This window comes from Schistocerca americana, chromosome 3 (genome assembly GCF_021461395.2).
Source record: "Schistocerca americana isolate TAMUIC-IGC-003095 chromosome 3, iqSchAmer2.1, whole genome shotgun sequence".
NCBI lineage: Eukaryota > Metazoa > Arthropoda > Insecta > Orthoptera > Acrididae > Schistocerca > Schistocerca americana.
Genome location: NC_060121.1, coordinates 707,432,892 through 707,460,383, shown reverse-complemented (window position 1 = coordinate 707,460,383; position 27,492 = coordinate 707,432,892). Strand labels below are relative to the sequence as shown.

The 27,492-nt window shown below is 42.4% G+C and overlaps 15 non-coding genes across 15 annotated transcripts; all 15 read right to left on the bottom strand.

Moving 5' to 3' along the window:
* Positions 1 to 257: 257 nt before the first annotated feature.
* Positions 258 to 464, bottom strand: LOC124608498. Its single transcript, XR_006979131.1, has one exon. It is a non-coding gene; the product is annotated as a small nucleolar RNA U3 (small nucleolar RNA).
* A 2,458-nt stretch (positions 465 to 2,922) lies between these two features.
* Positions 2,923 to 3,041, bottom strand: LOC124608587. Its single transcript, XR_006979206.1, has one exon. It is a non-coding gene; the product is annotated as a U5 spliceosomal RNA (small nuclear RNA).
* A 954-nt stretch (positions 3,042 to 3,995) lies between these two features.
* LOC124608427 lies at positions 3,996 to 4,202 on the bottom strand. Its single transcript, XR_006979069.1, has one exon. It is a non-coding gene; the product is annotated as a small nucleolar RNA U3 (small nucleolar RNA).
* A 2,430-nt stretch (positions 4,203 to 6,632) lies between these two features.
* On the bottom strand, positions 6,633 to 6,751 carry LOC124608586. The gene has a single exon (XR_006979205.1). It is a non-coding gene; the product is annotated as a U5 spliceosomal RNA (small nuclear RNA).
* Positions 6,752 to 7,705: 954 nt separating this feature from the next.
* LOC124608426 lies at positions 7,706 to 7,912 on the bottom strand. The gene has a single exon (XR_006979068.1). It is a non-coding gene; the product is annotated as a small nucleolar RNA U3 (small nucleolar RNA).
* Positions 7,913 to 10,358: 2,446 nt separating this feature from the next.
* LOC124608585 lies at positions 10,359 to 10,477 on the bottom strand. Its single transcript, XR_006979204.1, has one exon. It is a non-coding gene; the product is annotated as a U5 spliceosomal RNA (small nuclear RNA).
* A 954-nt stretch (positions 10,478 to 11,431) lies between these two features.
* LOC124608497 lies at positions 11,432 to 11,638 on the bottom strand. The gene has a single exon (XR_006979130.1). It is a non-coding gene; the product is annotated as a small nucleolar RNA U3 (small nucleolar RNA).
* A 2,434-nt stretch (positions 11,639 to 14,072) lies between these two features.
* Positions 14,073 to 14,191, bottom strand: LOC124608584. The gene has a single exon (XR_006979203.1). It is a non-coding gene; the product is annotated as a U5 spliceosomal RNA (small nuclear RNA).
* A 954-nt stretch (positions 14,192 to 15,145) lies between these two features.
* LOC124608496 lies at positions 15,146 to 15,352 on the bottom strand. Its single transcript, XR_006979129.1, has one exon. It is a non-coding gene; the product is annotated as a small nucleolar RNA U3 (small nucleolar RNA).
* A 2,440-nt stretch (positions 15,353 to 17,792) lies between these two features.
* On the bottom strand, positions 17,793 to 17,911 carry LOC124608583. Its single transcript, XR_006979202.1, has one exon. It is a non-coding gene; the product is annotated as a U5 spliceosomal RNA (small nuclear RNA).
* Positions 17,912 to 18,865: 954 nt separating this feature from the next.
* Positions 18,866 to 19,072, bottom strand: LOC124608495. The gene has a single exon (XR_006979128.1). It is a non-coding gene; the product is annotated as a small nucleolar RNA U3 (small nucleolar RNA).
* A 2,454-nt stretch (positions 19,073 to 21,526) lies between these two features.
* Positions 21,527 to 21,645, bottom strand: LOC124608582. The gene has a single exon (XR_006979201.1). It is a non-coding gene; the product is annotated as a U5 spliceosomal RNA (small nuclear RNA).
* Positions 21,646 to 22,599: 954 nt separating this feature from the next.
* LOC124608494 lies at positions 22,600 to 22,806 on the bottom strand. The gene has a single exon (XR_006979127.1). It is a non-coding gene; the product is annotated as a small nucleolar RNA U3 (small nucleolar RNA).
* Positions 22,807 to 25,250: 2,444 nt separating this feature from the next.
* Positions 25,251 to 25,369, bottom strand: LOC124608580. Its single transcript, XR_006979200.1, has one exon. It is a non-coding gene; the product is annotated as a U5 spliceosomal RNA (small nuclear RNA).
* Positions 25,370 to 26,323: 954 nt separating this feature from the next.
* On the bottom strand, positions 26,324 to 26,530 carry LOC124608533. Its single transcript, XR_006979161.1, has one exon. It is a non-coding gene; the product is annotated as a small nucleolar RNA U3 (small nucleolar RNA).
* Positions 26,531 to 27,492: the final 962 nt, after the last annotated feature.

Below are 27,492 nucleotides of genomic sequence, written 5' to 3'. Positions count from 1 at the left end.
TTATCGTCATCAATTGCACTCTTCTTGTGTTGCTCACTCAGTCTTGTAACTCAAAAGTACGTCGTTGTCATCCAAGCCTAGCACTTGGAGCAGGCCAAATCAAATGGCTCGTCCCCGTGACACTCGAGAAACTTCCACAAGGCTTTCATGACATGTCGCAATCAAAGTCCTTCCACAAGCTGCAGCGACATTTCTGCAACGACGCGGGTCCCGATACCAAAGGTATGACTTACGCTTCTGATCTATATAATAAAACCACCACTCGGAAAGCGCTATTCCCTTCCCACATCCCTCAGAATGTGGTGAACGATCATCGATTACAACCAAGATGCGATGAATCTCGATCGCAAGCCTCACGCTCAGGGAGAGTGCTACCACTCGTCATCGTGGTTACGTCTACTCCAGCTTTGAACTAGAGAGAGTTGAAGACATACTACAGAAATGATCCTGTGAAGTATGATCTTGCTTGCAAGCTATCACCGCTCGCTACTTATGCCACGAGACCGTCAACACGCCCTACGAGAATACGACACACTCTTCACATTTCGCGATTTACAAGCTCCGACATTCTGCAAAGAACCTACTTCTACTCTTACTTGGCCGCCATGATCTCGCTCAGCTATTTTGTGCGCTACCAGTGCTTCTTGCGTTCCGAAATGAGAGACCATTGCCTCAGGCGAGACTGTATGTAAACACCGCTTGCACCTCCGGCCGCTAGATGGCGGCCTGGGGCACATACAGTAGCATTCTACGGCGCAAGCAGACACGCCAAATAGCCACTGAAAGAGAAACACACAAGAGGGCATTCATAGGACTCTTGTGCTTTCTTTAAAACCGCCTCTCTCTTCGAAATTTTTCGCACAGCACTAGCTCATTCACCTCACTCTAACAGTGCGAACTCTTGTCGATATTTGGCCTCTTTCATGCATACTTCCTCTTTCGTTTCACTTTGCGTCTTACTTGATACCCGCCCTTGGAGCTGCTGACATACAATACTCGCAACAAATGTGTTTCTCTCTGTATCTCTTTTCGCCTATCACGAGTATTGCTTTTCCTCACATGGCAATTATGAAAACACCCACAGCTGAACAAACACTTCAATTCAGCGCCACGTCCATACTATCAATCATACACCAGTAATTTCACAGCTACTTGCTCCACTAATACATTTCTTATGTCTACTGTTAAACAGATGAAGAATCAAAGTATACATCAAGTCTCTATGAACATCACTGTCAGGACATTTTACAGACCTACGCATACCATGCCAATCTGTATGCTTCAACTATGATGGCCCATGTGCTATGAATACAGAAATTTCTCATAAAATAACAAATAATTTTACAACTATACAACTACTCCGACAAGCTCCTTACTAAAATGCTACATGTTTAGCAATCCCCCCATCATCTCAGAATAATCCCAAGCAGTGCTTTCATCCCATGAGCACTTCTTTGCAAGCAAAACCACAAACTACTTTTTATACTAGCTTCCTTGTCACAGTGAACAGGAAACTAATGCTAGTGCCTCAGTTTACTAAAAAGCTTTTTCCGCTTGCAACATATAAACTACCAACTTGAACCTCACACACACACACACACACACACACACACACACACACACACACACACACACACACACACACACACATACAGAAAACTTAATTCCACAGAAATTTAGGAGTAACAGTGGTTACCTCACAATTTCATACATACTCAAATAGCTACTTCTGTGCACTTCACACAATGTTCTCATCGTGTTCCACCAGAGAACACAGTTATCACTATGCATGGATTCTGGTAAAAGAGCATTAAAAAAACAAACAGCCTGATCAAAGTGATTATCTGCACATCCTCTGCCAATATCATGTCACTCTATACCCGAGGGAAACTAGAATGCAGGGAAAGGAGCTTTGTTGTGAGCACTGTGTTGGTATTTCATCATTTACTGACCAAAGTCTTCTCAAGCCAAGTATGCACCAGCTCTGTGTATGGCTGGGTCAATCAAGAGCCCCTATCAATTTTACTTAAAAGACAAGCAGCATCAACAACTCACAGGAGGCACTGAACATTTTTACCATTATCTGCACCACCTTCCACTGATTTGCTGAAGAAGAAACTGCAAAGTCTGCCCAATTTTGTACACAAGTAATCTTGAAAACATTGGAGTCAACAGCAGATACATAGTTTCCAAGACTGTAGCTAGGAACAACCCTTCAATTTCAAGATTTATCTCTCACTGAGACACACCATACCCAAACTACACCTAGCAGGAAATTATTACTTACTTCATTTCTAGCTATTTATGTCATATTCAACAACTGTCTCTTTCTCACCTAAATCTTCTACACAACTGAGTACACTGTTATGAACAAACACATTATGGCAACAAGCCAGTGTCACTAATATCCACTCTATTGAAAACCATTTAAATACTCATCCTGCCCAACTAACCACCATCTTCGGCCCAAAGCTCACTCACATCATACCTACAAATCACAAACTTCTGTGGTAAAAATAATTTTGGGTTTCAAAACATAATCTACTAATCACATACCAGTATTTCTTACAAAGCCTATCATTCATCATTCACTTCAAAATATCAGTTTATATGCTGTTGTGCAACTGCAGTGCAAGTAAACACTCTCAAATCATCTAGAACTGAGGTACGGAAAGGGTTCACCAAGTGTTTCCAGGTAGTCCTGTAGCTCCCTCTCTGTCTTTACACAATCGTCTAACACACTGTACGCCATTTCAGGGCAAATGTACTTGTTTCATTATACTACGACACGGCCTATTACAATTTCAAATTTTAAAAAAACAAATATCTGCCTGATCCAACGTCATCCGCTACTCCACGCCCTTCATTCACACAACACAATCTACCTCTTGCTACTTACATTACGTTTTCACTTGTGATTATGGCTCAGCAATAGCCGAGCACTACGAAAAATACCTTATAGACTCATTTAATGTTCCCCTCCACGGAAATCTTTAGTAAAAGGCGAAAGATTTATTCGTTTTGAAGGGAAACCAGAGTGCCGATCAACGCCCTCACTTCAATACTTATGGCTGCTTCTCTATTACTTCTCCGCGAGAACGCGGAAAATTCTTTCCGTCTTGTCTACTTCTCTACCGTCAACAGACTTCCAGTGTCATGCAAGCACACACCCCAAACTAACTGTCAACGCTGAAACACGTGTCTGCCAAATGTCGTCGCTATTACTCTTTAGTTAACTATTTTCATCATTTCTGTCACCATTCAAGCTGCTTCATTACCTCACCTGCCGACAGATGGCAGCACGCCTAATTCCTGTCGGCGACTCACCGTCCGACATACAACGTCCGACACACAACTGCCCGCACTGCTCTGCATCTAACACTAATCTCTCTCCTCCCTACCACATTCGTTCACTGAAAAAAACTGACAACTAGACAGTTCTTTGTACGCAAAACTAGGCCACATCAGACGCAACGTGTATGTAGATGTATGGTGCAAGGGAAATATCCCCCTACTCCCACACATCTAATTAATACTAGTTGACAACAGAAATAAAATTTCTGTCGATAGTATTCGAACCAGTCTTATTCATTTGCCAATTTCATGCATTCCTTCTTGCAGATAACAGTGCCTTGCAAATCGCTCAATTCATGTTTGCTAGCCAAACGTGCTCCTCCTAAATGTTTCGTACAGCATGCATTAGTGGTGATTATCAACACTGTGTTGTGTGTCAGCTTTTTATCGTCATCAATTGCACTCTTCTTGTGTTGCTCACTCAGTCTTGTAACTCAAAAGTACGTCGTTGTCATCCAAGCCTAGCACTTGGAGCAGGCCAAATCAAATGGCTCGTCCCCGTGACACTCGAGAAACTTCCACAAGGCTTTCATGACATGTCGCAATCAAAGTCCTTCCACAAGCTGCAGCGACATTTCTGCAACGACGCGGGTCCCGATACCAAAGGTATGACTTACGCTTCTGATCTATATAATAAAACCACCACTCGGAAAGCGCTATTCCCTTCCCACATCCCTCAGAATGTGGTGAACGATCATCGATTACAACCAAGATGCGATGAATCTCGATCGCAAGCCTCACGCTCAGGGAGAGTGCTACCACTCATCATCGTGGTTACGTCTACTCCAGCTTTGAACTAGAGAGAGTTGAAGACATACTACAGAAATGATCCTGTGAAGTATGATCTTGCTTGCAAGCTATCACCGCTCGCTACTTATGCCACGAGACCGTCAACACGCCCTACGAGAATACGACACACTCTTCACATTTCGCGATTTACAAGCTCCGACATTCTGCAAAGAACCTACTTCTACTCTTACTTGGCCGCCATGATCTCGCTCAGCTATTTTGTGCGCTACCAGTGCTTCTTGCGTTCCGAAATGAGAGACCATTGCCTCAGGCGAGACTGTATGTAAACACCGCTTGCACCTCCGGCCGCTAGATGGCGGCCTGGGGCACATACAGTAGCATTCTACGGCGCAAGCAGACACGCCAAATAGCCACTGAAAGAGAAACACACAAGAGGGCATTCATAGGACTCTTGTGCTTTCTTTAAAACCGCCTCTCTCTTCGAAATTTTTCGCACAGCACTAGCTCATTCACCTCACTCTAACAGTGCGAACTCTTGTCGATATTTGGCCTCTTTCATGCATACTTCCTCTTTCGTTTCACTTTGCGTCTTACTTGATACCCGCCCTTGGAGCTGCTGACATACAATACTCGCAACAAATGTGTTTCTCTCTGTATCTCTTTTCGCCTATCACGAGTATTGCTTTTCCTCACATGGCAATTATGAAAACACCCACAGCTGAACAAACACTTCAATTCAGCGCCACGTCCATACTATCAATCATACACCAGTAATTTCACAGCTACTTGCTCCACTAATACATTTCTTATGTCTACTGTTAAACAGATGAAGAATCAAAGTATACAACAAGTCTCTATGAACATCACTGTCAGGACATTTTACAGACCTACGCATACCATGCCAATCTGTATGCTTCAACTATGATGGCCCATGTGCTATGAATACAGAAATTTCTCATAAAATAACAAATAATTTTACAACTATACAACTACTCCGACAAGCTCCTTACTAAAATGCTACATGTTTAGCAATCCCCCCATCATCTCAGAATAATCCCAAGCAGTGCTTTCATCCCATGAGCACTTCTTTGCAAGCAAAACCACAAACTACTTTTTATACTAGCTTCCTTGTCACAGTGAACAGGAAACTAATGCTAGTGCCTCAGTTTACTAAAAAGCTTTTTTCGCTTGCAACATATAAACTACCAACTTGAACCTCACACTCACACACACACACACACACACACACACACACATACAGAAAACTTAATTCCACAGAAATTTAGGAGTAACAGTGGTTACCTCACATTTTCATACATACTCAAATAGCTACTTCTGTGCACTTCACACAATGTTCTCATCGTGTTCCACCAGAGAACACAGTTATCACTATGCATGGATTCTGGTAAAAGAGCATTAAAAAAACAAACAGCCTGATCAAAGTGATTATCTGCACATCCTCTGCCAATATCATGTCACTCTATACCCGAGGGAAACTAGAATGCAGGGAAAGGAGCTTTGTTGTGAGCACTGTGTTGGTATTTCATCATTTACTGACCAAAGTCTTCTCAAGCCAAGTATGCACCAGCTCTGTGTATGGCTGGGTCAATCAAGAGCCCCTATCAATTTTACTTAAAAGACAAGCAGCATCAACAACTCACAGGAGGCACTGAACATTTTTACCATTATCTGCACCACCTTCCACTGATTTACTGAAGAAGAAACTGCAAAGTCTGCCCAATTTTGTACACAAGTAATCTTGAAAACATTGGAGTCAACAGCAGATACATAGTTTCCAAGACTGTAGCTAGGAACAACCCTTCAATTTCAAGATTTATCTCTCACTGAGACACACCATACCCAAACTACACCTAGCAGGAAATTATTACTTACTTCATTTCTAGCTATTTATGTCATATTCAACAACTGTCTCTTTCTCACCTAAATCTTCTACACAACTGAGTACACTGTTATGAACAAACACATTATGGCAACAAGCCAGTGTCACTAATATCCACTCTATTGAAAACCATTTAAATACTCATCCTGCCCAACTAACCACCATCTTCGGCCCAAAGCTCACTCACATCATACCTACAAATCACAAACTTCTGTGGTAAAAATAATTTTGGGTTTCAAAACATAATCTACTAATCACATACCAGTATTTCTTACAAAGCCTATCATTCATCATTCACTTCAAAATATCAGTTTATATGCTGTTGTGCAACTGCAGTGCAAGTAAACACTCTCAAATCATCTAGAACTGAGGTACGGAAAGGGTTCACCAAGTGTTTCCAGGTAGTCCTGTAGCTCCCTCTCTGTCTTTACACAATCGTCTAACACACTGTACGCCATTTCAGGGCAAATGTACTTGTTTCATTATACTACGACACGGCCTATTACAATTTCAAATTTTAAAAAAACAAATATCTGCCTGATCCAACGTCATCCGCTACTCCACGCCCTTCATTCACACAACACAATCTACCTCTTGCTACTTACATTACGTTTTCACTTGTGATTATGGCTCAGCAATAGCCGAGCACTACGAAAAATACCTTATAGACTCATTTAATGTTCCCCTCCACGGAAATCTTTAGTAAAAGGCGAAAGATTTATTCGTTTTGAAGGGAAACCAGAGTGCCGATCAACGCCCTCACTTCAATACTTATGGCTGCTTCTCTATTACTTCTCCGCGAGAACGCGGAAAATTCTTTCCGTCTTGTCTACTTCTCTACCGTCAACAGACTTCCAGTGTCATGCAAGCACACACCCCAAACTAACTGTCAACGCTGAAACACGTGTCTGCCAAATGTCGTCGCTATTACTCTTTAGTTAACTATTTTCATCATTTCTGTCACCATTCAAGCTGCTTCATTACCTCACCTGCCGACAGATGGCAGCACGCCTAATTCCTGTCGGCGACTCACCGTCCGACATACAACGTCCGACACACAACTGCCCGCACTGCTCTGCATCTAACACTAATCTCTCTCCTCCCTACCACATTCGTTCACTGAAAAAAACTGACAACTAGACAGTTCTTTGTACGCAAAACTAGGCCACATCAGACGCAACGTGTATGTAGATGTATGGTGCAAGGGAAATATCCCCCTACTCCCACACATCTAATTAATACTAGTTGACAACAGAAATAAAATTTCTGTCGATAGTATTCGAACCAGTCTTATTCATTTGCCAATTTCATGCATTCCTTCTTGCAGATAACAGTGCCTTGCAAATCGCTCAATTCATGTTTGCTAGCCAAACGTGCTCCTCCTAAATGTTTCGTACATCATGCATTAGTGGTGATTATCAACACTGTGTTGTGTGTCAGCTTTTTATCGTCATCAATTGCACTCTTCTTGTGTTGCTCACTCAGTCTTGTAACTCAAAAGTACGTCGTTGTCATCCAAGCCTAGCACTTGGAGCAGGCCAAATCAAATGGCTCGTCCCCGTGACACTCGAGAAACTTCCACAAGGCTTTCATGACATGTCGCAATCAAAGTCCTTCCACAAGCTGCAGCGACATTTCTGCAACGACGCGGGTCCCGATACCAAAGGTATGACTTACGCTTCTGATCTATATAATAAAACCACCACTCGGAAAGCGCTATTCCCTTCCCACATCCCTCAGAATGTGGTGAACGATCATCGATTACAACCAAGATGCGATGAATCTCGATCGCAAGCCTCACGCTCAGGGAGAGTGCTACCACTCATCATCGTGGTTACGTCTACTCCAGCTTTGAACTAGAGAGAGTTGAAGACATACTACAGAAATGATCCTGTGAAGTATGATCTTGCTTGCAAGCTATCACCGCTCGCTACTTATGCCACGAGACCGTCAACACGCCCTACGAGAATACGACACACTCTTCACATTTCGCGATTTACAAGCTCCGACATTCTGCAAAGAACCTACTTCTACTCTTACTTGGCCGCCATGATCTCGCTCAGCTATTTTGTGCGCTACCAGTGCTTCTTGCGTTCCGAAATGAGAGACCATTGCCTCAGGCGAGACTGTATGTAAACACCGCTTGCACCTCCGGCCGCTAGATGGCGGCCTGGGGCACATACAGTAGCATTCTACGGCGCAAGCAGACACGCCAAATAGCCACTGAAAGAGAAACACACAAGAGGGCATTCATAGGACTCTTGTGCTTTCTTTAAAACCGCCTCTCTCTTCGAAATTTTTCGCACAGCACTAGCTCATTCACCTCACTCTAACAGTGCGAACTCTTGTCGATATTTGGCCTCTTTCATGCATACTTCCTCTTTCGTTTCACTTTGCGTCTTACTTGATACCCGCCCTTGGAGCTGCTGACATACAATACTCGCAACAAATGTGTTTCTCTCTGTATCTCTTTTCGCCTATCACGAGTATTGCTTTTCCTCACATGGCAATTATGAAAACACCCACAGCTGAACAAACACTTCAATTCAGCGCCACGTCCATACTATCAATCATACACCAGTAATTTCACAGCTACTTGCTCCACTAATACATTTCTTATGTCTACTGTTAAACAGATGAAGAATCAAAGTATACAACAAGTCTCTATGAACATCACTGTCAGGACATTTTACAGACCTACGCATACCATGCCAATCTGTATGCTTCAACTATGATGGCCCATGTGCTATGAATACAGAAATTTCTCATAAAATAACAAATAATTTTACAACTATACAACTACTCCGACAAGCTCCTTACTAAAATGCTACATGTTTAGCAATCCCCCCATCATCTCAGAATAATCCCAAGCAGTGCTTTCATCCCATGAGCACTTCTTTGCAAGCAAAACCACAAACTACTTTTTATACTAGCTTCCTTGTCACAGTGAACAGGAAACTAATGCTAGTGCCTCAGTTTACTAAAAAGCTTTTTTCGCTTGCAACATATAAACTACCAACTTGAACCTCACACACACACACACACACACACACACACACACACACACACACACACACACACATACAGAAAACTTAATTCCACAGAAATTTAGGAGTAACAGTGGTTACCTCACATTTTCATACATACTCAAATAGCTACTTCTGTGCACTTCACACAATGTTCTCATCGTGTTCCACCAGAGAACACAGTTATCACTATGCATGGATTCTGGTAAAAGAGCATTAAAAAAACAAACAGCCTGATCAAAGTGATTATCTGCACATCCTCTGCCAATATCATGTCACTCTATACCCGAGGGAAACTAGAATGCAGGGAAAGGAGCTTTGTTGTGAGCACTGTGTTGGTATTTCATCATTTACTGACCAAAGTCTTCTCAAGCCAAGTATGCACCAGCTCTGTGTATGGCTGGGTCAATCAAGAGCCCCTATCAATTTTACTTAAAAGACAAGCAGCATCAACAACTCACAGGAGGCACTGAACATTTTTACCATTATCTGCACCACCTTCCACTGATTTACTGAAGAAGAAACTGCAAAGTCTGCCCAATTTTGTACACAAGTAATCTTGAAAACATTGGAGTCAACAGCAGATACATAGTTTCCAAGACTGTAGCTAGGAACAACCCTTCAATTTCAAGATTTATCTCTCACTGAGACACACCATACCCAAACTACACCTAGCAGGAAATTACTACTTACTTCATTTCTAGCTATTTATGTCATATTCAACAACTGTCTCTTTCTCACCTAAATCTTCTACACAACTGAGTACACTGTTATGAACAAACACATTATGGCAACAAGCCAGTGTCACTAATATCCACTCTATTGAAAACCATTTAAATACTCATCCTGCCCAACTAACCACCATCTTCGGCCCAAAGCTCACTCACATCATACCTACAAATCACAAACTTCTGTGGTAAAAATAATTTTGGGTTTCAAAACATAATCTACTAATCACATACCAGTATTTCTTACAAAGCCTATCATTCATCATTCACTTCAAAATATCAGTTTATATGCTGTTGTGCAACTGCAGTGCAAGTAAACACTCTCAAATCATCTAGAACTGAGGTACGGAAAGGGTTCACCAAGTGTTTCCAGGTAGTCCTGTAGCTCCCTCTCTGTCTTTACACAATCGTCTAACACACTGTACGCCATTTCAGGGCAAATGTACTTGTTTCATTATACTACGACACGGCCTATTACAATTTCAAATTTTAAAAAAACAAATATCTGCCTGATCCAACGTCATGCGCTACTCCACGCCCTTCATTCACATAACACAATCTACCTCTTGCTACTTACATTACGTTTTCACTTGTGATTATGGCTCAGCAATAGCCGAGCACTACGAAAAATACCTTATAGACTCATTTAATGTTCCCCTCCACGGAAATCTTTAGTAAAAGGCGAAAGATTTATTCGTTTTGAAGGGAAACCAGAGTGCCGATCAACGCCCTCACTTCAATACTTATGGCTGCTTCTCTATTACTTCTCCGCGAGAACGCGGAAAATTCTTTCCGTCTTGTCTACTTCTCTACCGTCAACAGACTTCCAGTGTCATGCAAGCACACACCCCAAACTAACTGTCAACGCTGAAACACGTGTCTGCCAAATGTCGTCGCTATTACTCTTTAGTTAACTATTTTCATCATTTCTGTCACCATTCAAGCTGCTTCATTACCTCACCTGCCGACAGATGGCAGCACGCCTAATTCCTGTCGGCGACTCACCGTCCGACATACAACGTCCGACACACAACTGCCCGCACTGCTCTGCATCTAACACTAATCTCTCTCCTCCCTACCACATTCGTTCACTGAAAAAAACTGACAACTAGACAGTTCTTTGTACGCAAAACTAGGCCACATCAGACGCAACGTGTATGTAGATGTATGGTGCAAGGGAAATATCCCCCTACTCCCACACATCTAATTAATACTAGTTGACAACAGAAATAAAATTTCTGTCGATAGTATTCGAACCAGTCTTATTCATTTGCCAATTTCATGCATTCCTTCTTGCAGATAACAGTGCCTTGCAAATCGCTCAATTCATGTTTGCTAGCCAAACGTGCTCCTCCTAAATGTTTCGTACATCATGCATTAGTGGTGATTATCAACACTGTGTTGTGTGTCAGCTTTTTATGGTCATCAATTGCACTCTTCTTGTGTTGCTCACTCAGTCTTGTAACTCAAAAGTACGTCGTTGTCATCCAAGCCTAGCACTTGGAGCAGGCCAAATCAAATGGCTCGTCCCCGTGACACTCGAGAAACTTCCACAAGGCTTTCATGACATGTCGCAATCAAAGTCCTTCCACAACCTGCAGCGACATTTCTGCAACGACGCGGGTCCCGATACCAAAGGTATGACTTACGCTTCTGATCTATATAATAAAACCACCACTCGGAAAGCGCTATTCCCTTCCCACATCCCTCAGAATGTGGTGAACGATCATCGATTACAACCAAGATGCGATGAATCTCGATCGCAAGCCTCACGCTCAGGGAGAGTGCTACCACTCGTCATCGTGGTTACGTCTACTCCAGCTTTGAACTAGAGAGAGTTGAAGACATACTACAGAAATGATCCTGTGAAGTATGATCTTGCTTGCAAGCTATCACCGCTCGCTACTTATGCCACGAGACCGTCAACACGCCCTACGAGAATACGACACACTCTTCACATTTCGCGATTTACAAGCTCCGACATTCTGCAAAGAACCTACTTCTACTCTTACTTGGCCGCCATGATCTCGCTCAGCTATTTTGTGCGCTACCAGTGCTTCTTGCGTTCCGAAATGAGAGACCATTGCCTCAGGCGAGACTGTATGTAAACACCGCTTGCACCTCCGGCCGCTAGATGGCGGCCTGGGGCACATACAGTAGCATTCTACGGCGCAAGCAGACACGCCAAATAGCCACTGAAAGAGAAACACACAAGAGGGCATTCATAGGACTCTTGTGCTTTCTTTAAAACCGCCTCTCTCTTCGAAATTTTTCGCACAGCACTAGCTCATTCACCTCACTCTAACAGTGCGAACTCTTGTCGATATTTGGCCTCTTTCATGCATACTTCCTCTTTCGTTTCACTTTGCGTCTTACTTGATACCCGCCCTTGGAGCTGCTGACATACAATACTCGCAACAAATGTGTTTCTCTCTGTATCTCTTTTCGCCTATCACGAGTATTGCTTTTCCTCACATGGCAATTATGAAAACACCCACAGCTGAACAAACACTTCAATTCAGCGCCACGTCCATACTATCAATCATACACCAGTAATTTCACAGCTACTTGCTCCACTAATACATTTCTTATGTCTACTGTTAAACAGATGAAGAATCAAAGTATACATCAAGTCTCTATGAACATCACTGTCAGGACATTTTACAGACCTACGCATACCATGCCAATCTGTATGCTTCAACTATGATGGCCCATGTGCTATGAATACAGAAATTTCTCATAAAATAACAAATAATTTTACAACTATACAACTACTCCGACAAGCTCCTTACTAAAATGCTACATGTTTAGCAATCCCCCCATCATCTCAGAATAATCCCAAGCAGTGCTTTCATCCCATGAGCACTTCTTTGCAAGCAAAACCACAAACTACTTTTTATACTAGCTTCCTTGTCACAGTGAACAGGAAACTAATGCTAGTGCCTCAGTTTACTAAAAAGCTTTTTCCGCTTGCAACATATAAACTACCAACTTGAACCTCACACACACACACACACACACACACACACACACACACACACATACAGAAAACTTAATTCCACAGAAATTTAGGAGTAACAGTGGTTACCTCACATTTTCATACATACTCAAATAGCTACTTCTGTGCACTTCACACAATGTTCTCATCGTGTTCCACCAGAGAACACAGTTATCACTATGCATGGATTCTGGTAAAAGAGCATTAAAAAAACAAACAGCCTGATCAAAGTGATTATCTGCACATCCTCTGCCAATATCATGTCACTCTATACCCGAGGGAAACTAGAATGCAGGGAAAGGAGCTTTGTTGTGAGCACTGTGTTGGTATTTCATCATTTACTGACCAAAGTCTTCTCAAGCCAAGTATGCACCAGCTCTGTGTATGGCTGGGTCAATCAAGAGCCCCTATCAATTTTACTTAAAAGACAAGCAGCATCAACAACTCACAGGAGGCACTGAACATTTTTACCATTATCTGCACCACCTTCCACTGATTTACTGAAGAAGAAACTGCAAAGTCTGCCCAATTTTGTACACAAGTAATCTTGAAAACATTGGAGTCAACAGCAGATACATAGTTTCCAAGACTGTAGCTAGGAACAACCCTTCAATTTCAAGATTTATCTCTCACTGAGACACACCATACCCAAACTACACCTAGCAGGAAATTACTACTTACTTCATTTCTAGCTATTTATGTCATATTCAACAACTGTCTCTTTCTCACCTAAATCTTCTACACAACTGAGCACACTGTTATGAACAAACACATTATGGCAACAAGCCAGTGTCACTAATATCCACTCTATTGAAAACCATTTAAATACTCATCCTGCCCAACTAACCACCATCTTCGGCCCAAAGCTCACTCACATCATACCTACAAATCACAAACTTCTGTGGTAAAAATAATTTTGGGTTTCAAAACATAATCTACTAATCACATACCAGTATTTCTTACAAAGCCTATCATTCATCATTCACTTCAAAATATCAGTTTATATGCTGTTGTGCAACTGCAGTGCAAGTAAACACTCTCAAATCATCTAGAACTGAGGTACGGAAAGGGTTCACCAAGTGTTTCCAGGTAGTCCTGTAGCTCCCTCTCTGTCTTTACACAATCGTCTAACACACTGTACGCCATTTCAGGGCAAATGTACTTGTTTCATTATACTACGACACGGCCTATTACAATTTCAAATTTTAAAAAAACAAATATCTGCCTGATCCAACGTCATCCGCTACTCCACGCCCTTCATTCACACAACACAATCTACCTCTTGCTACTTACATTACGTTTTCACTTGTGATTATGGCTCAGCAATAGCCGAGCACTACGAAAAATACCTTATAGACTCATTTAATGTTCCCCTCCACGGAAATCTTTAGTAAAAGGCGAAAGATTTATTCGTTTTGAAGGGAAACCAGAGTGCCGATCAACGCCCTCACTTCAATACTTATGGCTGCTTCTCTATTACTTCTCCGCGAGAACGCGGAAAATTCTTTCCGTCTTGTCTACTTCTCTACCGTCAACAGACTTCCAGTGTCATGCAAGCACACACCCCAAACTAACTGTCAACGCTGAAACACGTGTCTGGCAAATGTCGTCGCTATTACTCTTTAGTTAACTATTTTCATCATTTCTGTCACCATTCAAGCTGCTTCATTACCTCACCTGCCGACAGATGGCAGCACGCCTAATTCCTGTCGGCGACTCACCGTCCGACATACAACGTCCGACACACAACTGCCCGCACTGCTCTGCATCTAACACTAATCTCTCTCCTCCCTACCACATTCGTTCACTGAAAAAAACTGACAACTAGACAGTTCTTTGTACGCAAAACTAGGCCACATCAGACGCAACGTGTATGTAGATGTATGGTGCAAGGGAAATATCCCCCTACTCCCACACATCTAATTAATACTAGTTGACAACAGAAATAAAATTTCTGTCGATAGTATTCGAACCAGTCTTATTCATTTGCCAATTTCATGCATTCCTTCTTGCAGATAACAGTGCCTTGCAAATCGCTCAATTCATGTTTGCTAGCCAAACGTGCTCCTCCTAAATGTTTCGTACATCATGCATTAGTGGTGATTATCAACACTGTGTTGTGTGTCAGCTTTTTATCGTCATCAATTGCACTCTTCTTGTGTTGCTCACTCAGTCTTGTAACTCAAAAGTACGTCGTTGTCATCCAAGCCTAGCACTTGGAGCAGGCCAAATCAAATGGCTCGTCCCCGTGACACTCGAGAAACTTCCACAAGGCTTTCATGACATGTCGCAATCAAAGTCCTTCCACAACCTGCAGCGACATTTCTGCAACGACGCGGGTCCCGATACCAAAGGTATGACTTACGCTTCTGATCTATATAATAAAACCACCACTCGGAAAGCGCTATTCCCTTCCCACATCCCTCAGAATGTGGTGAACGATCATCGATTACAACCAAGATGCGATGAATCTCGATCGCAAGCCTCACGCTCAGGGAGAGTGCTACCACTCGTCATCGTGGTTACGTCTACTCCAGCTTTGAACTAGAGAGAGTTGAAGACATACTACAGAAATGATCCTGTGAAGTATGATCTTGCTTGCAAGCTATCACCGCTCGCTACTTATGCCACGAGACCGTCAACACGCCCTACGAGAATACGACACACTCTTCACATTTCGCGATTTACAAGCTCCGACATTCTGCAAAGAACCTACTTCTACTCTTACTTGGCCGCCATGATCTCGCTCAGCTATTTTGTGCGCTACCAGTGCTTCTTGCGTTCCGAAATGAGAGACCATTGCCTCAGGCGAGACTGTATGTAAACACCGCTTGCACCTCCGGCCGCTAGATGGCGGCCTGGGGCACATACAGTAGCATTCTACGGCGCAAGCAGACACGCCAAATAGCCACTGAAAGAGAAACACACAAGAGGGCATTCATAGGACTCTTGTGCTTTCTTTAAAACCGCCTCTCTCTTCGAAATTTTTCGCACAGCACTAGCTCATTCACCTCACTCTAACAGTGCGAACTCTTGTCGATATTTGGCCTCTTTCATGCATACTTCCTCTTTCGTTTCACTTTGCGTCTTACTTGATACCCGCCCTTGGAGCTGCTGACATACAATACTCGCAACAAATGTGTTTCTCTCTGTATCTCTTTTCGCCTATCACGAGTATTGCTTTTCCTCACATGGCAATTATGAAAACACCCACAGCTGAACAAACACTTCAATTCAGCGCCACGTCCATACTATCAATCATACACCAGTAATTTCACAGCTACTTGCTCCACTAATACATTTCTTATGTCTACTGTTAAACAGATGAAGAATCAAAGTATACATCAAGTCTCTATGAACATCACTGTCAGGACATTTTACAGACCTACGCATACCATGCCAATCTGTATGCTTCAACTATGATGGCCCATGTGCTATGAATACAGAAATTTCTCATAAAATAACAAATAATTTTACAACTATACAACTACTCCGACAAGCTCCTTACTAAAATGCTACATGTTTAGCAATCCCCCCATCATCTCAGAATAATCCCAAGCAGTGCTTTCATCCCATGAGCACTTCTTTGCAAGCAAAACCACAAACTACTTTTTATACTAGCTTCCTTGTCACAGTGAACAGGAAACTAATGCTAGTGCCTCAGTTTACTAAAAAGCTTTTTCCGCTTGCAACATATAAACTACCAACTTGAACCTCACACACACACACACACACACACACACACACACACACACACACACACATACAGAAAACTTAATTCCACAGAAATTTAGGAGTAACAGTGGTTACCTCACAATTTCATACATACTCAAATAGCTACTTCTGTGCACTTCACACAATGTTCTCATCGTGTTCCACCAGAGAACACAGTTATCACTATGCATGGATTCTGGTAAAAGAGCATTAAAAAAACAAACAGCCTGATCAAAGTGATTATCTGCACATCCTCTGCCAATATCATGTCACTCTATACCCGAGGGAAACTAGAATGCAGGGAAAGGAGCTTTGTTGTGAGCACTGTGTTGGTATTTCATCATTTACTGACCAAAGTCTTCTCAAGCCAAGTATGCACCAGCTCTGTGTATGGCTGGGTCAATCAAGAGCCCCTATCAATTTTACTTAAAAGACAAGCAGCATCAACAACTCACAGGAGGCACTGAACATTTTTACCATTATCTGCACCACCTTCCACTGATTTACTGAAGAAGAAACTGCAAAGTCTGCCCAATTTTGTACACAAGTAATCTTGAAAACATTGGAGTCAACAGCAGATACATAGTTTCCAAGACTGTAGCTAGGAACAACCCTTCAATTTCAAGATTTATCTCTCACTGAGACACACCATACCCAAACTACACCTAGCAGGAAATTACTACTTACTTCATTTCTAGCTATTTATGTCATATTCAACAACTGTCTCTTTCTCACCTAAATCTTCTACACAACTGAGTACACTGTTATGAACAAACACATTATGGCAACAAGCCAGTGTCACTAATATCCACTCTATTGAAAACCATTTAAATACTCATCCTGCCCAACTAACCACCATCTTCGGCCCAAAGCTCACTCACATCATACCTACAAATCACAAACTTCTGTGGTAAAAATAATTTTGGGTTTCAAAACATAATCTACTAATCACATACCAGTATTTCTTACAAAGCCTATCATTCATCATTCACTTCAAAATATCAGTTTATATGCTGTTGTGCAACTGCAGTGCAAGTAAACACTCTCAAATCATCTAGAACTGAGGTACGGAAAGGGTTCACCAAGTGTTTCCAGGTAGTCCTGTAGCTCCCTCTCTGTCTTTACACAATCGTCTAACACACTGTACGCCATTTCAGGGCAAATGTACTTGTTTCATTATACTACGACACGGCCTATTACAATTTCAAATTTTAAAAAAACAAATATCTGCCTGATCCAACGTCATGCGCTACTCCACGCCCCTCATTCACATAACACAATCTACCTCTTGCTACTTACATTACGTTTTCACTTGTGATTATGGCTCAGCAATAGCCGAGCACTACGAAAAATACCTTATAGACTCATTTAATGTTCCCCTCCACGGAAATCTTTAGTAAAAGGCGAAAGATTTATTCGTTTTGAAGGGAAACCAGAGTGCCGATCAACGCCCTCACTTCAATACTTATGGCTGCTTCTCTATTACTTCTCCGCGAGAACGCGGAAAATTCTTTCCGTCTTGTCTACTTCTCTACCGTCAACAGACTTCCAGTGTCATGCAAGCACACACCCCAAACTAACTGTCAACGCTGAAACACGTGTCTGCCAAATGTCGTCGCTATTACTCTTTAGTTAACTATTTTCATCATTTCTGTCACCATTCAAGCTGCTTCATTACCTCACCTGCCGACAGATGGCAGCACGCCTAATTCCTGTCGGCGACTCACCGTCCGACATACAACGTCCGACACACAACTGCCCGCACTGCTCTGCATCTAACACTAATCTCTCTCCTCCCTACCACATTCGTTCACTGAAAAAAACTGACAACTAGACAGTTCTTTGTACGCAAAACTAGGCCACATCAGACGCAACGTGTATGTAGATGTATGGTGCAAGGGAAATATCCCCCTACTCCCACACATCTAATTAATACTAGTTGACAACAGAAATAAAATTTCTGTCGATAGTATTCGAACCAGTCTTATTCATTTGCCAATTTCATGCATTCCTTCTTGCAGATAACAGTGCCTTGCAAATCGCTCAATTCATGTTTGCTAGCCAAACGTGCTCCTCCTAAATGTTTCGTACATCATGCATTAGTGGTGATTATCAACACTGTGTTGTGTGTCAGCTTTTTATCGTCATCAATTGCACTCTTCTTGTGTTGCTCACTCAGTCTTGTAACTCAAAAGTACGTCGTTGTCATCCAAGCCTAGCACTTGGAGCAGGCCAAATCAAATGGCTCGTCCCCGTGACACTCGAGAAACTTCCACAAGGCTTTCATGACATGTCGCAATCAAAGTCCTTCCACAAGCTGCAGCGACATTTCTGCAACGACGCGGGTCCCGATACCAAAGGTATGACTTACGCTTCTGATCTATATAATAAAACCACCACTCGGAAAGCGCTATTCCCTTCCCACATCCCTCAGAATGTGGTGAACGATCATCGATTACAACCAAGATGCGATGAATCTCGATCGCAAGCCTCACGCTCAGGGAGAGTGCTACCACTCGTCATCGTGGTTACGTCTACTCCAGCTTTGAACTAGAGAGAGTTGAAGACATACTACAGAAATGATCCTGTGAAGTATGATCTTGCTTGCAAGCTATCACCGCTCGCTACTTATGCCACGAGACCGTCAACACGCCCTACGAGAATACGACACACTCTTCACATTTCGCGATTTACAAGCTCCGACATTCTGCAAAGAACCTACTTCTACTCTTACTTGGCCGCCATGATCTCGCTCAGCTATTTTGTGCGCTACCAGTGCTTCTTGCGTTCCGAAATGAGAGACCATTGCCTCAGGCGAGACTGTATGTAAACACCGCTTGCACCTCCGGCCGCTAGATGGCGGCCTGGGGCACATACAGTAGCATTCTACGGCGCAAGCAGACACGCCAAATAGCCACTGAAAGAGAAACACACAAGAGGGCATTCATAGGACTCTTGTGCTTTCTTTAAAACCGCCTCTCTCTTCGAAATTTTTCGCACAGCACTAGCTCATTCACCTCACTCTAACAGTGCGAACTCTTGTCGATATTTGGCCTCTTTCATGCATACTTCCTCTTTCGTTTCACTTTGCGTCTTACTTGATACCCGCCCTTGGAGCTGCTGACATACAATACTCGCAACAAATGTGTTTCTCTCTGTATCTCTTTTCGCCTATCACGAGTATTGCTTTTCCTCACATGGCAATTATGAAAACACCCACAGCTGAACAAACACTTCAATTCAGCGCCACGTCCATACTATCAATCATACACCAGTAATTTCACAGCTACTTGCTCCACTAATACATTTCTTATGTCTACTGTTAAACAGATGAAGAATCAAAGTATACATCAAGTCTCTATGAACATCACTGTCAGGACATTTTACAGACCTACGCATACCATGCCAATCTGTATGCTTCAACTATGATGGCCCATGTGCTATGAATACAGAAATTTCTCATAAAATAACAAATAATTTTACAACTATACAACTACTCCGACAAGCTCCTTACTAAAATGCTACATGTTTAGCAATCCCCCCATCATCTCAGAATAATCCCAAGCAGTGCTTTCATCCCATGAGCACTTCTTTGCAAGCAAAACCACAAACTACTTTTTATACTAGCTTCCTTGTCACAGTGAACAGGAAACTAATGCTAGTGCCTCAGTTTACTAAAAAGCTTTTTCCGCTTGCAACATATAAACTACCAACTTGAACCTCACACACACACACACACACACACACACACACACACACACACACACACACACACACACACACATACAGAAAACTTAATTCCACAGAAATTTAGGAGTAACAGTGGTTACCTCACAATTTCATACATACTCAAATAGCTACTTCTGTGCACTTCACACAATGTTCTCATCGTGTTCCACCAGAGAACACAGTTATCACTATGCATGGATTCTGGTAAAAGAGCATTAAAAAAACAAACAGCCTGATCAAAGTGATTATCTGCACATCCTCTGCCAATATCATGTCACTCTATACCCGAGGGAAACTAGAATGCAGGGAAAGGAGCTTTGTTGTGAGCACTGTGTTGGTATTTCATCATTTACTGACCAAAGTCTTCTCAAGCCAAGTATGCACCAGCTCTGTGTATGGCTGGGTCAATCAAGAGCCCCTATCAATTTTACTTAAAAGACAAGCAGCATCAACAACTCACAGGAGGCACTGAACATTTTTACCATTATCTGCACCACCTTCCACTGATTTACTGAAGAAGAAACTGCAAAGTCTGCCCAATTTTGTACACAAGTAATCTTGAAAACATTGGAGTCAACAGCAGATACATAGTTTCCAAGACTGTAGCTAGGAACAACCCTTCAATTTCAAGATTTATCTCTCACTGAGACACACCATACCCAAACTACACCTAGCAGGAAATTACTACTTACTTCATTTCTAGCTATTTATGTCATATTCAACAACTGTCTCTTTCTCACCTAAATCTTCTACACAACTGAGTACACTGTTATGAACAAACACATTATGGCAACAAGCCAGTGTCACTAATATCCACTCTATTGAAAACCATTTAAATACTCATCCTGCCCAACTAACCACCATCTTCGGCCCAAAGCTCACTCACATCATACCTACAAATCACAAACTTCTGTGGTAAAAATAATTTTGGGTTTCAAAACATAATCTACTAATCACATACCAGTATTTCTTACAAAGCCTATCATTCATCATTCACTTCAAAATATCAGTTTATATGCTGTTGTGCAACTGCAGTGCAAGTAAACACTCTCAAATCATCTAGAACTCAGGTACGGAAAGGGTTCACCAAGTGTTTCCAGGTAGTCCTGTAGCTCCCTCTCTGTCTTTACACAATCGTCTAACACACTGTACGCCATTTCAGGGCAAATGTACTTGTTTCATTATACTACGACACGGCCTATTACAATTTCAAATTTAAAAAAAACAAATATCTGCCTGATCCAACGTCATCCGCTACTCCACGCCCTTCATTCACATAACACAATCTACCTCTTGCTACTTACATTACGTTTTCACTTGTGATTATGGCTCAGCAATAGCCGAGCACTACGAAAAATACCTTATAGACTCATTTAATGTTCCCCTCCACGGAAATCTTTAGTAAAAGGCGAAAGATTTATTCGTTTTGAAGGGAAACCAGAGTGCCGATCAACGCCCTCACTTCAATACTTATGGCTGCTTCTCTATTACTTCTCCGCGAGAACGCGGAAAATTCTTTCCGTCTTGTCTACTTCTCTACCGTCAACAGACTTCCAGTGTCATGCAAGCACACACCCCAAACTAACTGTCAACGCTGAAACACGTGTCTGCCAAATGTCGTCGCTATTACTCTTTAGTTAACTATTTTCATCATTTCTGTCACCATTCAAGCTGCTTCATTACCTCACCTGCCGACAGATGGCAGCACGCCTAATTCCTGTCGGCGACTCACCGTCCGACATACAACGTCCGACACACAACTGCCCGCACTGCTCTGCATCTAACACTAATCTCTCTCCTCCCTACCACATTCGTTCACTGAAAAAAACTGACAACTAGACAGTTCTTTGTACGCAAAACTAGGCCACATCAGACGCAACGTGTATGTAGATGTATGGTGCAAGGGAAATATCCCCCTACTCCCACACATCTAATTAATACTAGTTGACAACAGAAATAAAATTTCTGTCGATAGTATTCGAACCAGTCTTATTCATTTGCCAATTTCATGCATTCCTTCTTGCAGATAACAGTGCCTTGCAAATCGCTCAATTCATGTTTGCTAGCCAAACGTGCTCCTCCTAAATGTTTCGTACATCATGCATTAGTGGTGATTATCAACACTGTGTTGTGTGTCAGCTTTTTATGGTCATCAATTGCACTCTTCTTGTGTTGCTCACTCAGTCTTGTAACTCAAAAGTACGTCGTTGTCATCCAAGCCTAGCACTTGGAGCAGGCCAAATCAAATGGCTCGTCCCCGTGACACTCGAGAAACTTCCACAAGGCTTTCATGACATGTCGCAATCAAAGTCCTTCCACAAGCTGCAGCGACATTTCTGCAACGACGCGGGTCCCGATACCAAAGGTATGACTTACGCTTCTGATCTATATAATAAAACCACCACTCGGAAAGCGCTATTCCCTTCCCACATCCCTCAGAATGTGGTGAACGATCATCGATTACAACCAAGATGCGATGAATCTCGATCGCAAGCCTCACGCTCAGGGAGAGTGCTACCACTCGTCATCGTGGTTACGTCTACTCCAGCTTTGAACTAGAGAGAGTTGAAGACATACTACAGAAATGATCCTGTGAAGTATGATCTTGCTTGCAAGCTATCACCGCTCGCTACTTATGCCACGAGACCGTCAACACGCCCTACGAGAATACGACACACTCTTCACATTTCGCGATTTACAAGCTCCGACATTCTGCAAAGAACCTACTTCTACTCTTACTTGGCCGCCATGATCTCGCTCAGCTATTTTGTGCGCTACCAGTGCTTCTTGCGTTCCGAAATGAGAGACCATTGCCTCAGGCGAGACTGTATGTAAACACCGCTTGCACCTCCGGCCGCTAGATGGCGGCCTGGGGCACATACAGTAGCATTCTACGGCGCAAGCAGACACGCCAAATAGCCACTGAAAGAGAAACACACAAGAGGGCATTCATAGGACTCTTGTGCTTTCTTTAAAACCGCCTCTCTCTTCGAAATTTTTCGCACAGCACTAGCTCATTCACCTCACTCTAACAGTGCGAACTCTTGTCGATATTTGGCCTCTTTCATGCATACTTCCTCTTTCGTTTCACTTTGCGTCTTACTTGATACCCGCCCTTGGAGCTGCTGACATACAATACTCGCAACAAATGTGTTTCTCTCTGTATCTCTTTTCGCCTATCACGAGTATTGCTTTTCCTCACATGGCAATTATGAAAACACCCACAGCTGAACAAACACTTCAATTCAGCGCCACGTCCATACTATCAATCATACACCAGTAATTTCACAGCTACTTGCTCCACTAATACATTTCTTATGTCTACTGTTAAACAGATGAAGAATCAAAGTATACATCAAGTCTCTATGAACATCACTGTCAGGACATTTTACAGACCTACGCATACCATGCCAATCTGTATGCTTCAACTATGATGGCCCATGTGCTATGAATACAGAAATTTCTCATAAAATAACAAATAATTTTACAACTATACAACTACTCCGACAAGCTCCTTACTAAAATGCTACATGTTTAGCAATCCCCCCATCATCTCAGAATAATCCCAAGCAGTGCTTTCATCCCATGAGCACTTCTTTGCAAGCAAAACCACAAACTACTTTTTATACTAGCTTCCTTGTCACAGTGAACAGGAAACTAATGCTAGTGCCTCAGTTTACTAAAAAGCTTTTTCCGCTTGCAACATATAAACTACCAACTTGAACCTCACACACACACACACACACACACACACACACACACACACACACACACACACATACAGAAAACTTAATTCCACAGAAATTTAGGAGTAACAGTGGTTACCTCACAATTTCATACATACTCAAATAGCTACTTCTGTGCACTTCACACAATGTTCTCATCGTGTTCCACCAGAGAACACAGTTATCACTATGCATGGATTCTGGTAAAAGAGCATTAAAAAAACAAACAGCCTGATCAAAGTGATTATCTGCACATCCTCTGCCAATATCATGTCACTCTATACCCGAGGGAAACTAGAATGCAGGGAAAGGAGCTTTGTTGTGAGCACTGTGTTGGTATTTCATCATTTACTGACCAAAGTCTTCTCAAGCCAAGTATGCACCAGCTCTGTGTATGGCTGGGTCAATCAAGAGCCCCTATCAATTTTACTTAAAAGACAAGCAGCATCAACAACTCACAGGAGGCACTGAACATTTTTACCATTATCTGCACCACCTTCCACTGATTTACTGAAGAAGAAACTGCAAAGTCTGCCCAATTTTGTACACAAGTAATCTTGAAAACATTGGAGTCAACAGCAGATACATAGTTTCCAAGACTGTAGCTAGGAACAACCCTTCAATTTCAAGATTTATCTCTCACTGAGACACACCATACCCAAACTACACCTAGCAGGAAATTACTACTTACTTCATTTCTAGCTATTTATGTCATATTCAACAACTGTCTCTTTCTCACCTAAATCTTCTACACAACTGAGTACACTGTTATGAACAAACACATTATGGCAACAAGCCAGTGTCACTAATATCCACTCTATTGAAAACCATTTAAATACTCATCCTGCCCAACTAACCACCATCTTCGGCCCAAAGCTCACTCACATCATACCTACAAATCACAAACTTCTGTGGTAAAAATAATTTTGGGTTTCAAAACATAATCTACTAATCACATACCAGTATTTCTTACAAAGCCTATCATTCATCATTCACTTCAAAATATCAGTTTATATGCTGTTGTGCAACTGCAGTGCAAGTAAACACTCTCAAATCATCTAGAACTGAGGTACGGAAAGGGTTCACCAAGTGTTTCCAGGTAGTCCTGTAGCTCCCTCTCTGTCTTTACACAATCGTCTAACACACTGTACGCCATTTCAGGGCAAATGTACTTGTTTCATTATACTACGACACGGCCTATTACAATTTCAAATTTTAAAAAAACAAATATCTGCCTGATCCAACGTCATCCGCTACTCCACGCCCTTCATTCACACAACACAATCTACCTCTTGCTACTTACATTACGTTTTCACTTGTGATTATGGCTCAGCAATAGCCGAGCACTACGAAAAATACCTTATAGACTCATTTAATGTTCCCCTCCACGGAAATCTTTAGTAAAAGGCGAAAGATTTATTCGTTTTGAAGGGAAACCAGAGTGCCGATCAACGCCCTCACTTCAATACTTATGGCTGCTTCTCTATTACTTCTCCGCGAGAACGCGGAAAATTCTTTCCGTCTTGTCTACTTCTCTACCGTCAACAGACTTCCAGTGTCATGCAAGCACACACCCCAAACTAACTGTCAACGCTGAAACACGTGTCTGCCAAATGTCGTCGCTATTACTCTTTAGTTAACTATTTTCATCATTTCTGTCACCATTCAAGCTGCTTCATTACCTCACCTGCCGACAGATGGCAGCACGCCCAATTCCTGTCGGCGACTCACCGTCCGACATACAACGTCCGACACACAACTGCCCGCACTGCTCTGCATCTAACACTAATCTCTCTCCTCCCTACCACATTCGTTCACTGAAAAAAACTGACAACTAGACAGTTCTTTGTACGCAAAACTAGGCCACATCAGACGCAACGTGTATGTAGATGTATGGTGCAAGGGAAATATCCCCCTACTCCCACACATCTAATTAATACTAGTTGACAACAGAAATAAAATTTCTGTCGATAGTATTCGAACCAGTCTTATTCATTTGCCAATTTCATGCATTCCTTCTTGCAGATAACAGTGCCTTGCAAATCGCTCAATTCATGTTTGCTAGCCAAACGTGCTCCTCCTAAATGTTTCGTACATCATGCATTAGTGGTGATTATCAACACTGTGTTGTGTGTCAGCTTTTTATGGTCATCAATTGCACTCTTCTTGTGTTGCTCACTCAGTCTTGTAACTCAAAAGTACGTCGTTGTCATCCAAGCCTAGCACTTGGAGCAGGCCAAATCAAATGGCTCGTCCCCGTGACACTCGAGAAACTTCCACAAGGCTTTCATGACATGTCGCAATCAAAGTCCTTCCACAACCTGCAGCGACATTTCTGCAACGACGCGGGTCCCGATACCAAAGGTATGACTTACGCTTCTGATCTATATAATAAAACCACCACTCGGAAAGCGCTATTCCCTTCCCACATCCCTCAGAATGTGGTGAACGATCATCGATTACAACCAAAATGCGATGAATCTCGATCGCAAGCCTCACGCTCAGGGAGAGTGCTACCACTCGTCATCGTGGTTACGTCTACTCCAGCTTTGAACTAGAGAGAGTTGAAGACATACTACAGAAATGATCCTGTGAAGTATGATCTTGCTTGCAAGCTATCACCGCTCGCTACTTATGCCACGAGACCGTCAACACGCCCTACGAGAATACGACACACTCTTCACATTTCGCGATTTACAAGCTCCGACATTCTGCAAAGAACCTACTTCTACTCTCACTTGGCCGCCATGATCTCGCTCAGCTATTTTGTGCGCTACCAGTGCTTCTTGCGTTCCGAAATGAGAGACCATTGCCTCAGGCGAGACTGTATGTAAACACCGCTTGCACCTCCGGCCGCTAGATGGCGGCCTGGGGCACATACAGTAGCATTCTACGGCGCAAGCAGACACGCCAAATAGCCACTGAAAGAGAAACACACAAGAGGGCATTCATAGGACTCTTGTGCTTTCTTTAAAACCGCCTCTCTCTTCGAAATTTTTCGCACAGCACTAGCTCATTCACCTCACTCTAACAGTGCGAACTCTTGTCGATATTTGGCCTCTTTCATGCATACTTCCTCTTTCGTTTCACTTTGCGTCTTACTTGATACCCGCCCTTGGAGCTGCTGACATACAATACTCGCAACAAATGTGTTTCTCTCTGTATCTCTTTTCGCCTATCACGAGTATTGCTTTTCCTCACATGGCAATTATGAAAACACCCACAGCTGAACAAACACTTCAATTCAGCGCTACGTCCATACTATCAATCATACACCAGTAATTTCACAGCTACTTGCTCCACTAATACATTTCTCATGTCTACTGTTAAACAGATGAAGAATCAAAGTATACAACAAGTCTCTATGAACATCACTGTCAGGACATTTTACAGACCTACGCATACCATGCCAATCTGTATGCTTCAACTATGATGGCCCATGTGCTATGAACACAGAAATTTCTCATAAAATAACAAATAATTTTACAACTATACAACTACTCCGACAAGCTCCTTACTAAAATGCTACATGTTTAGCAATCCCCCCATCATCTCAGAATAATCCCAA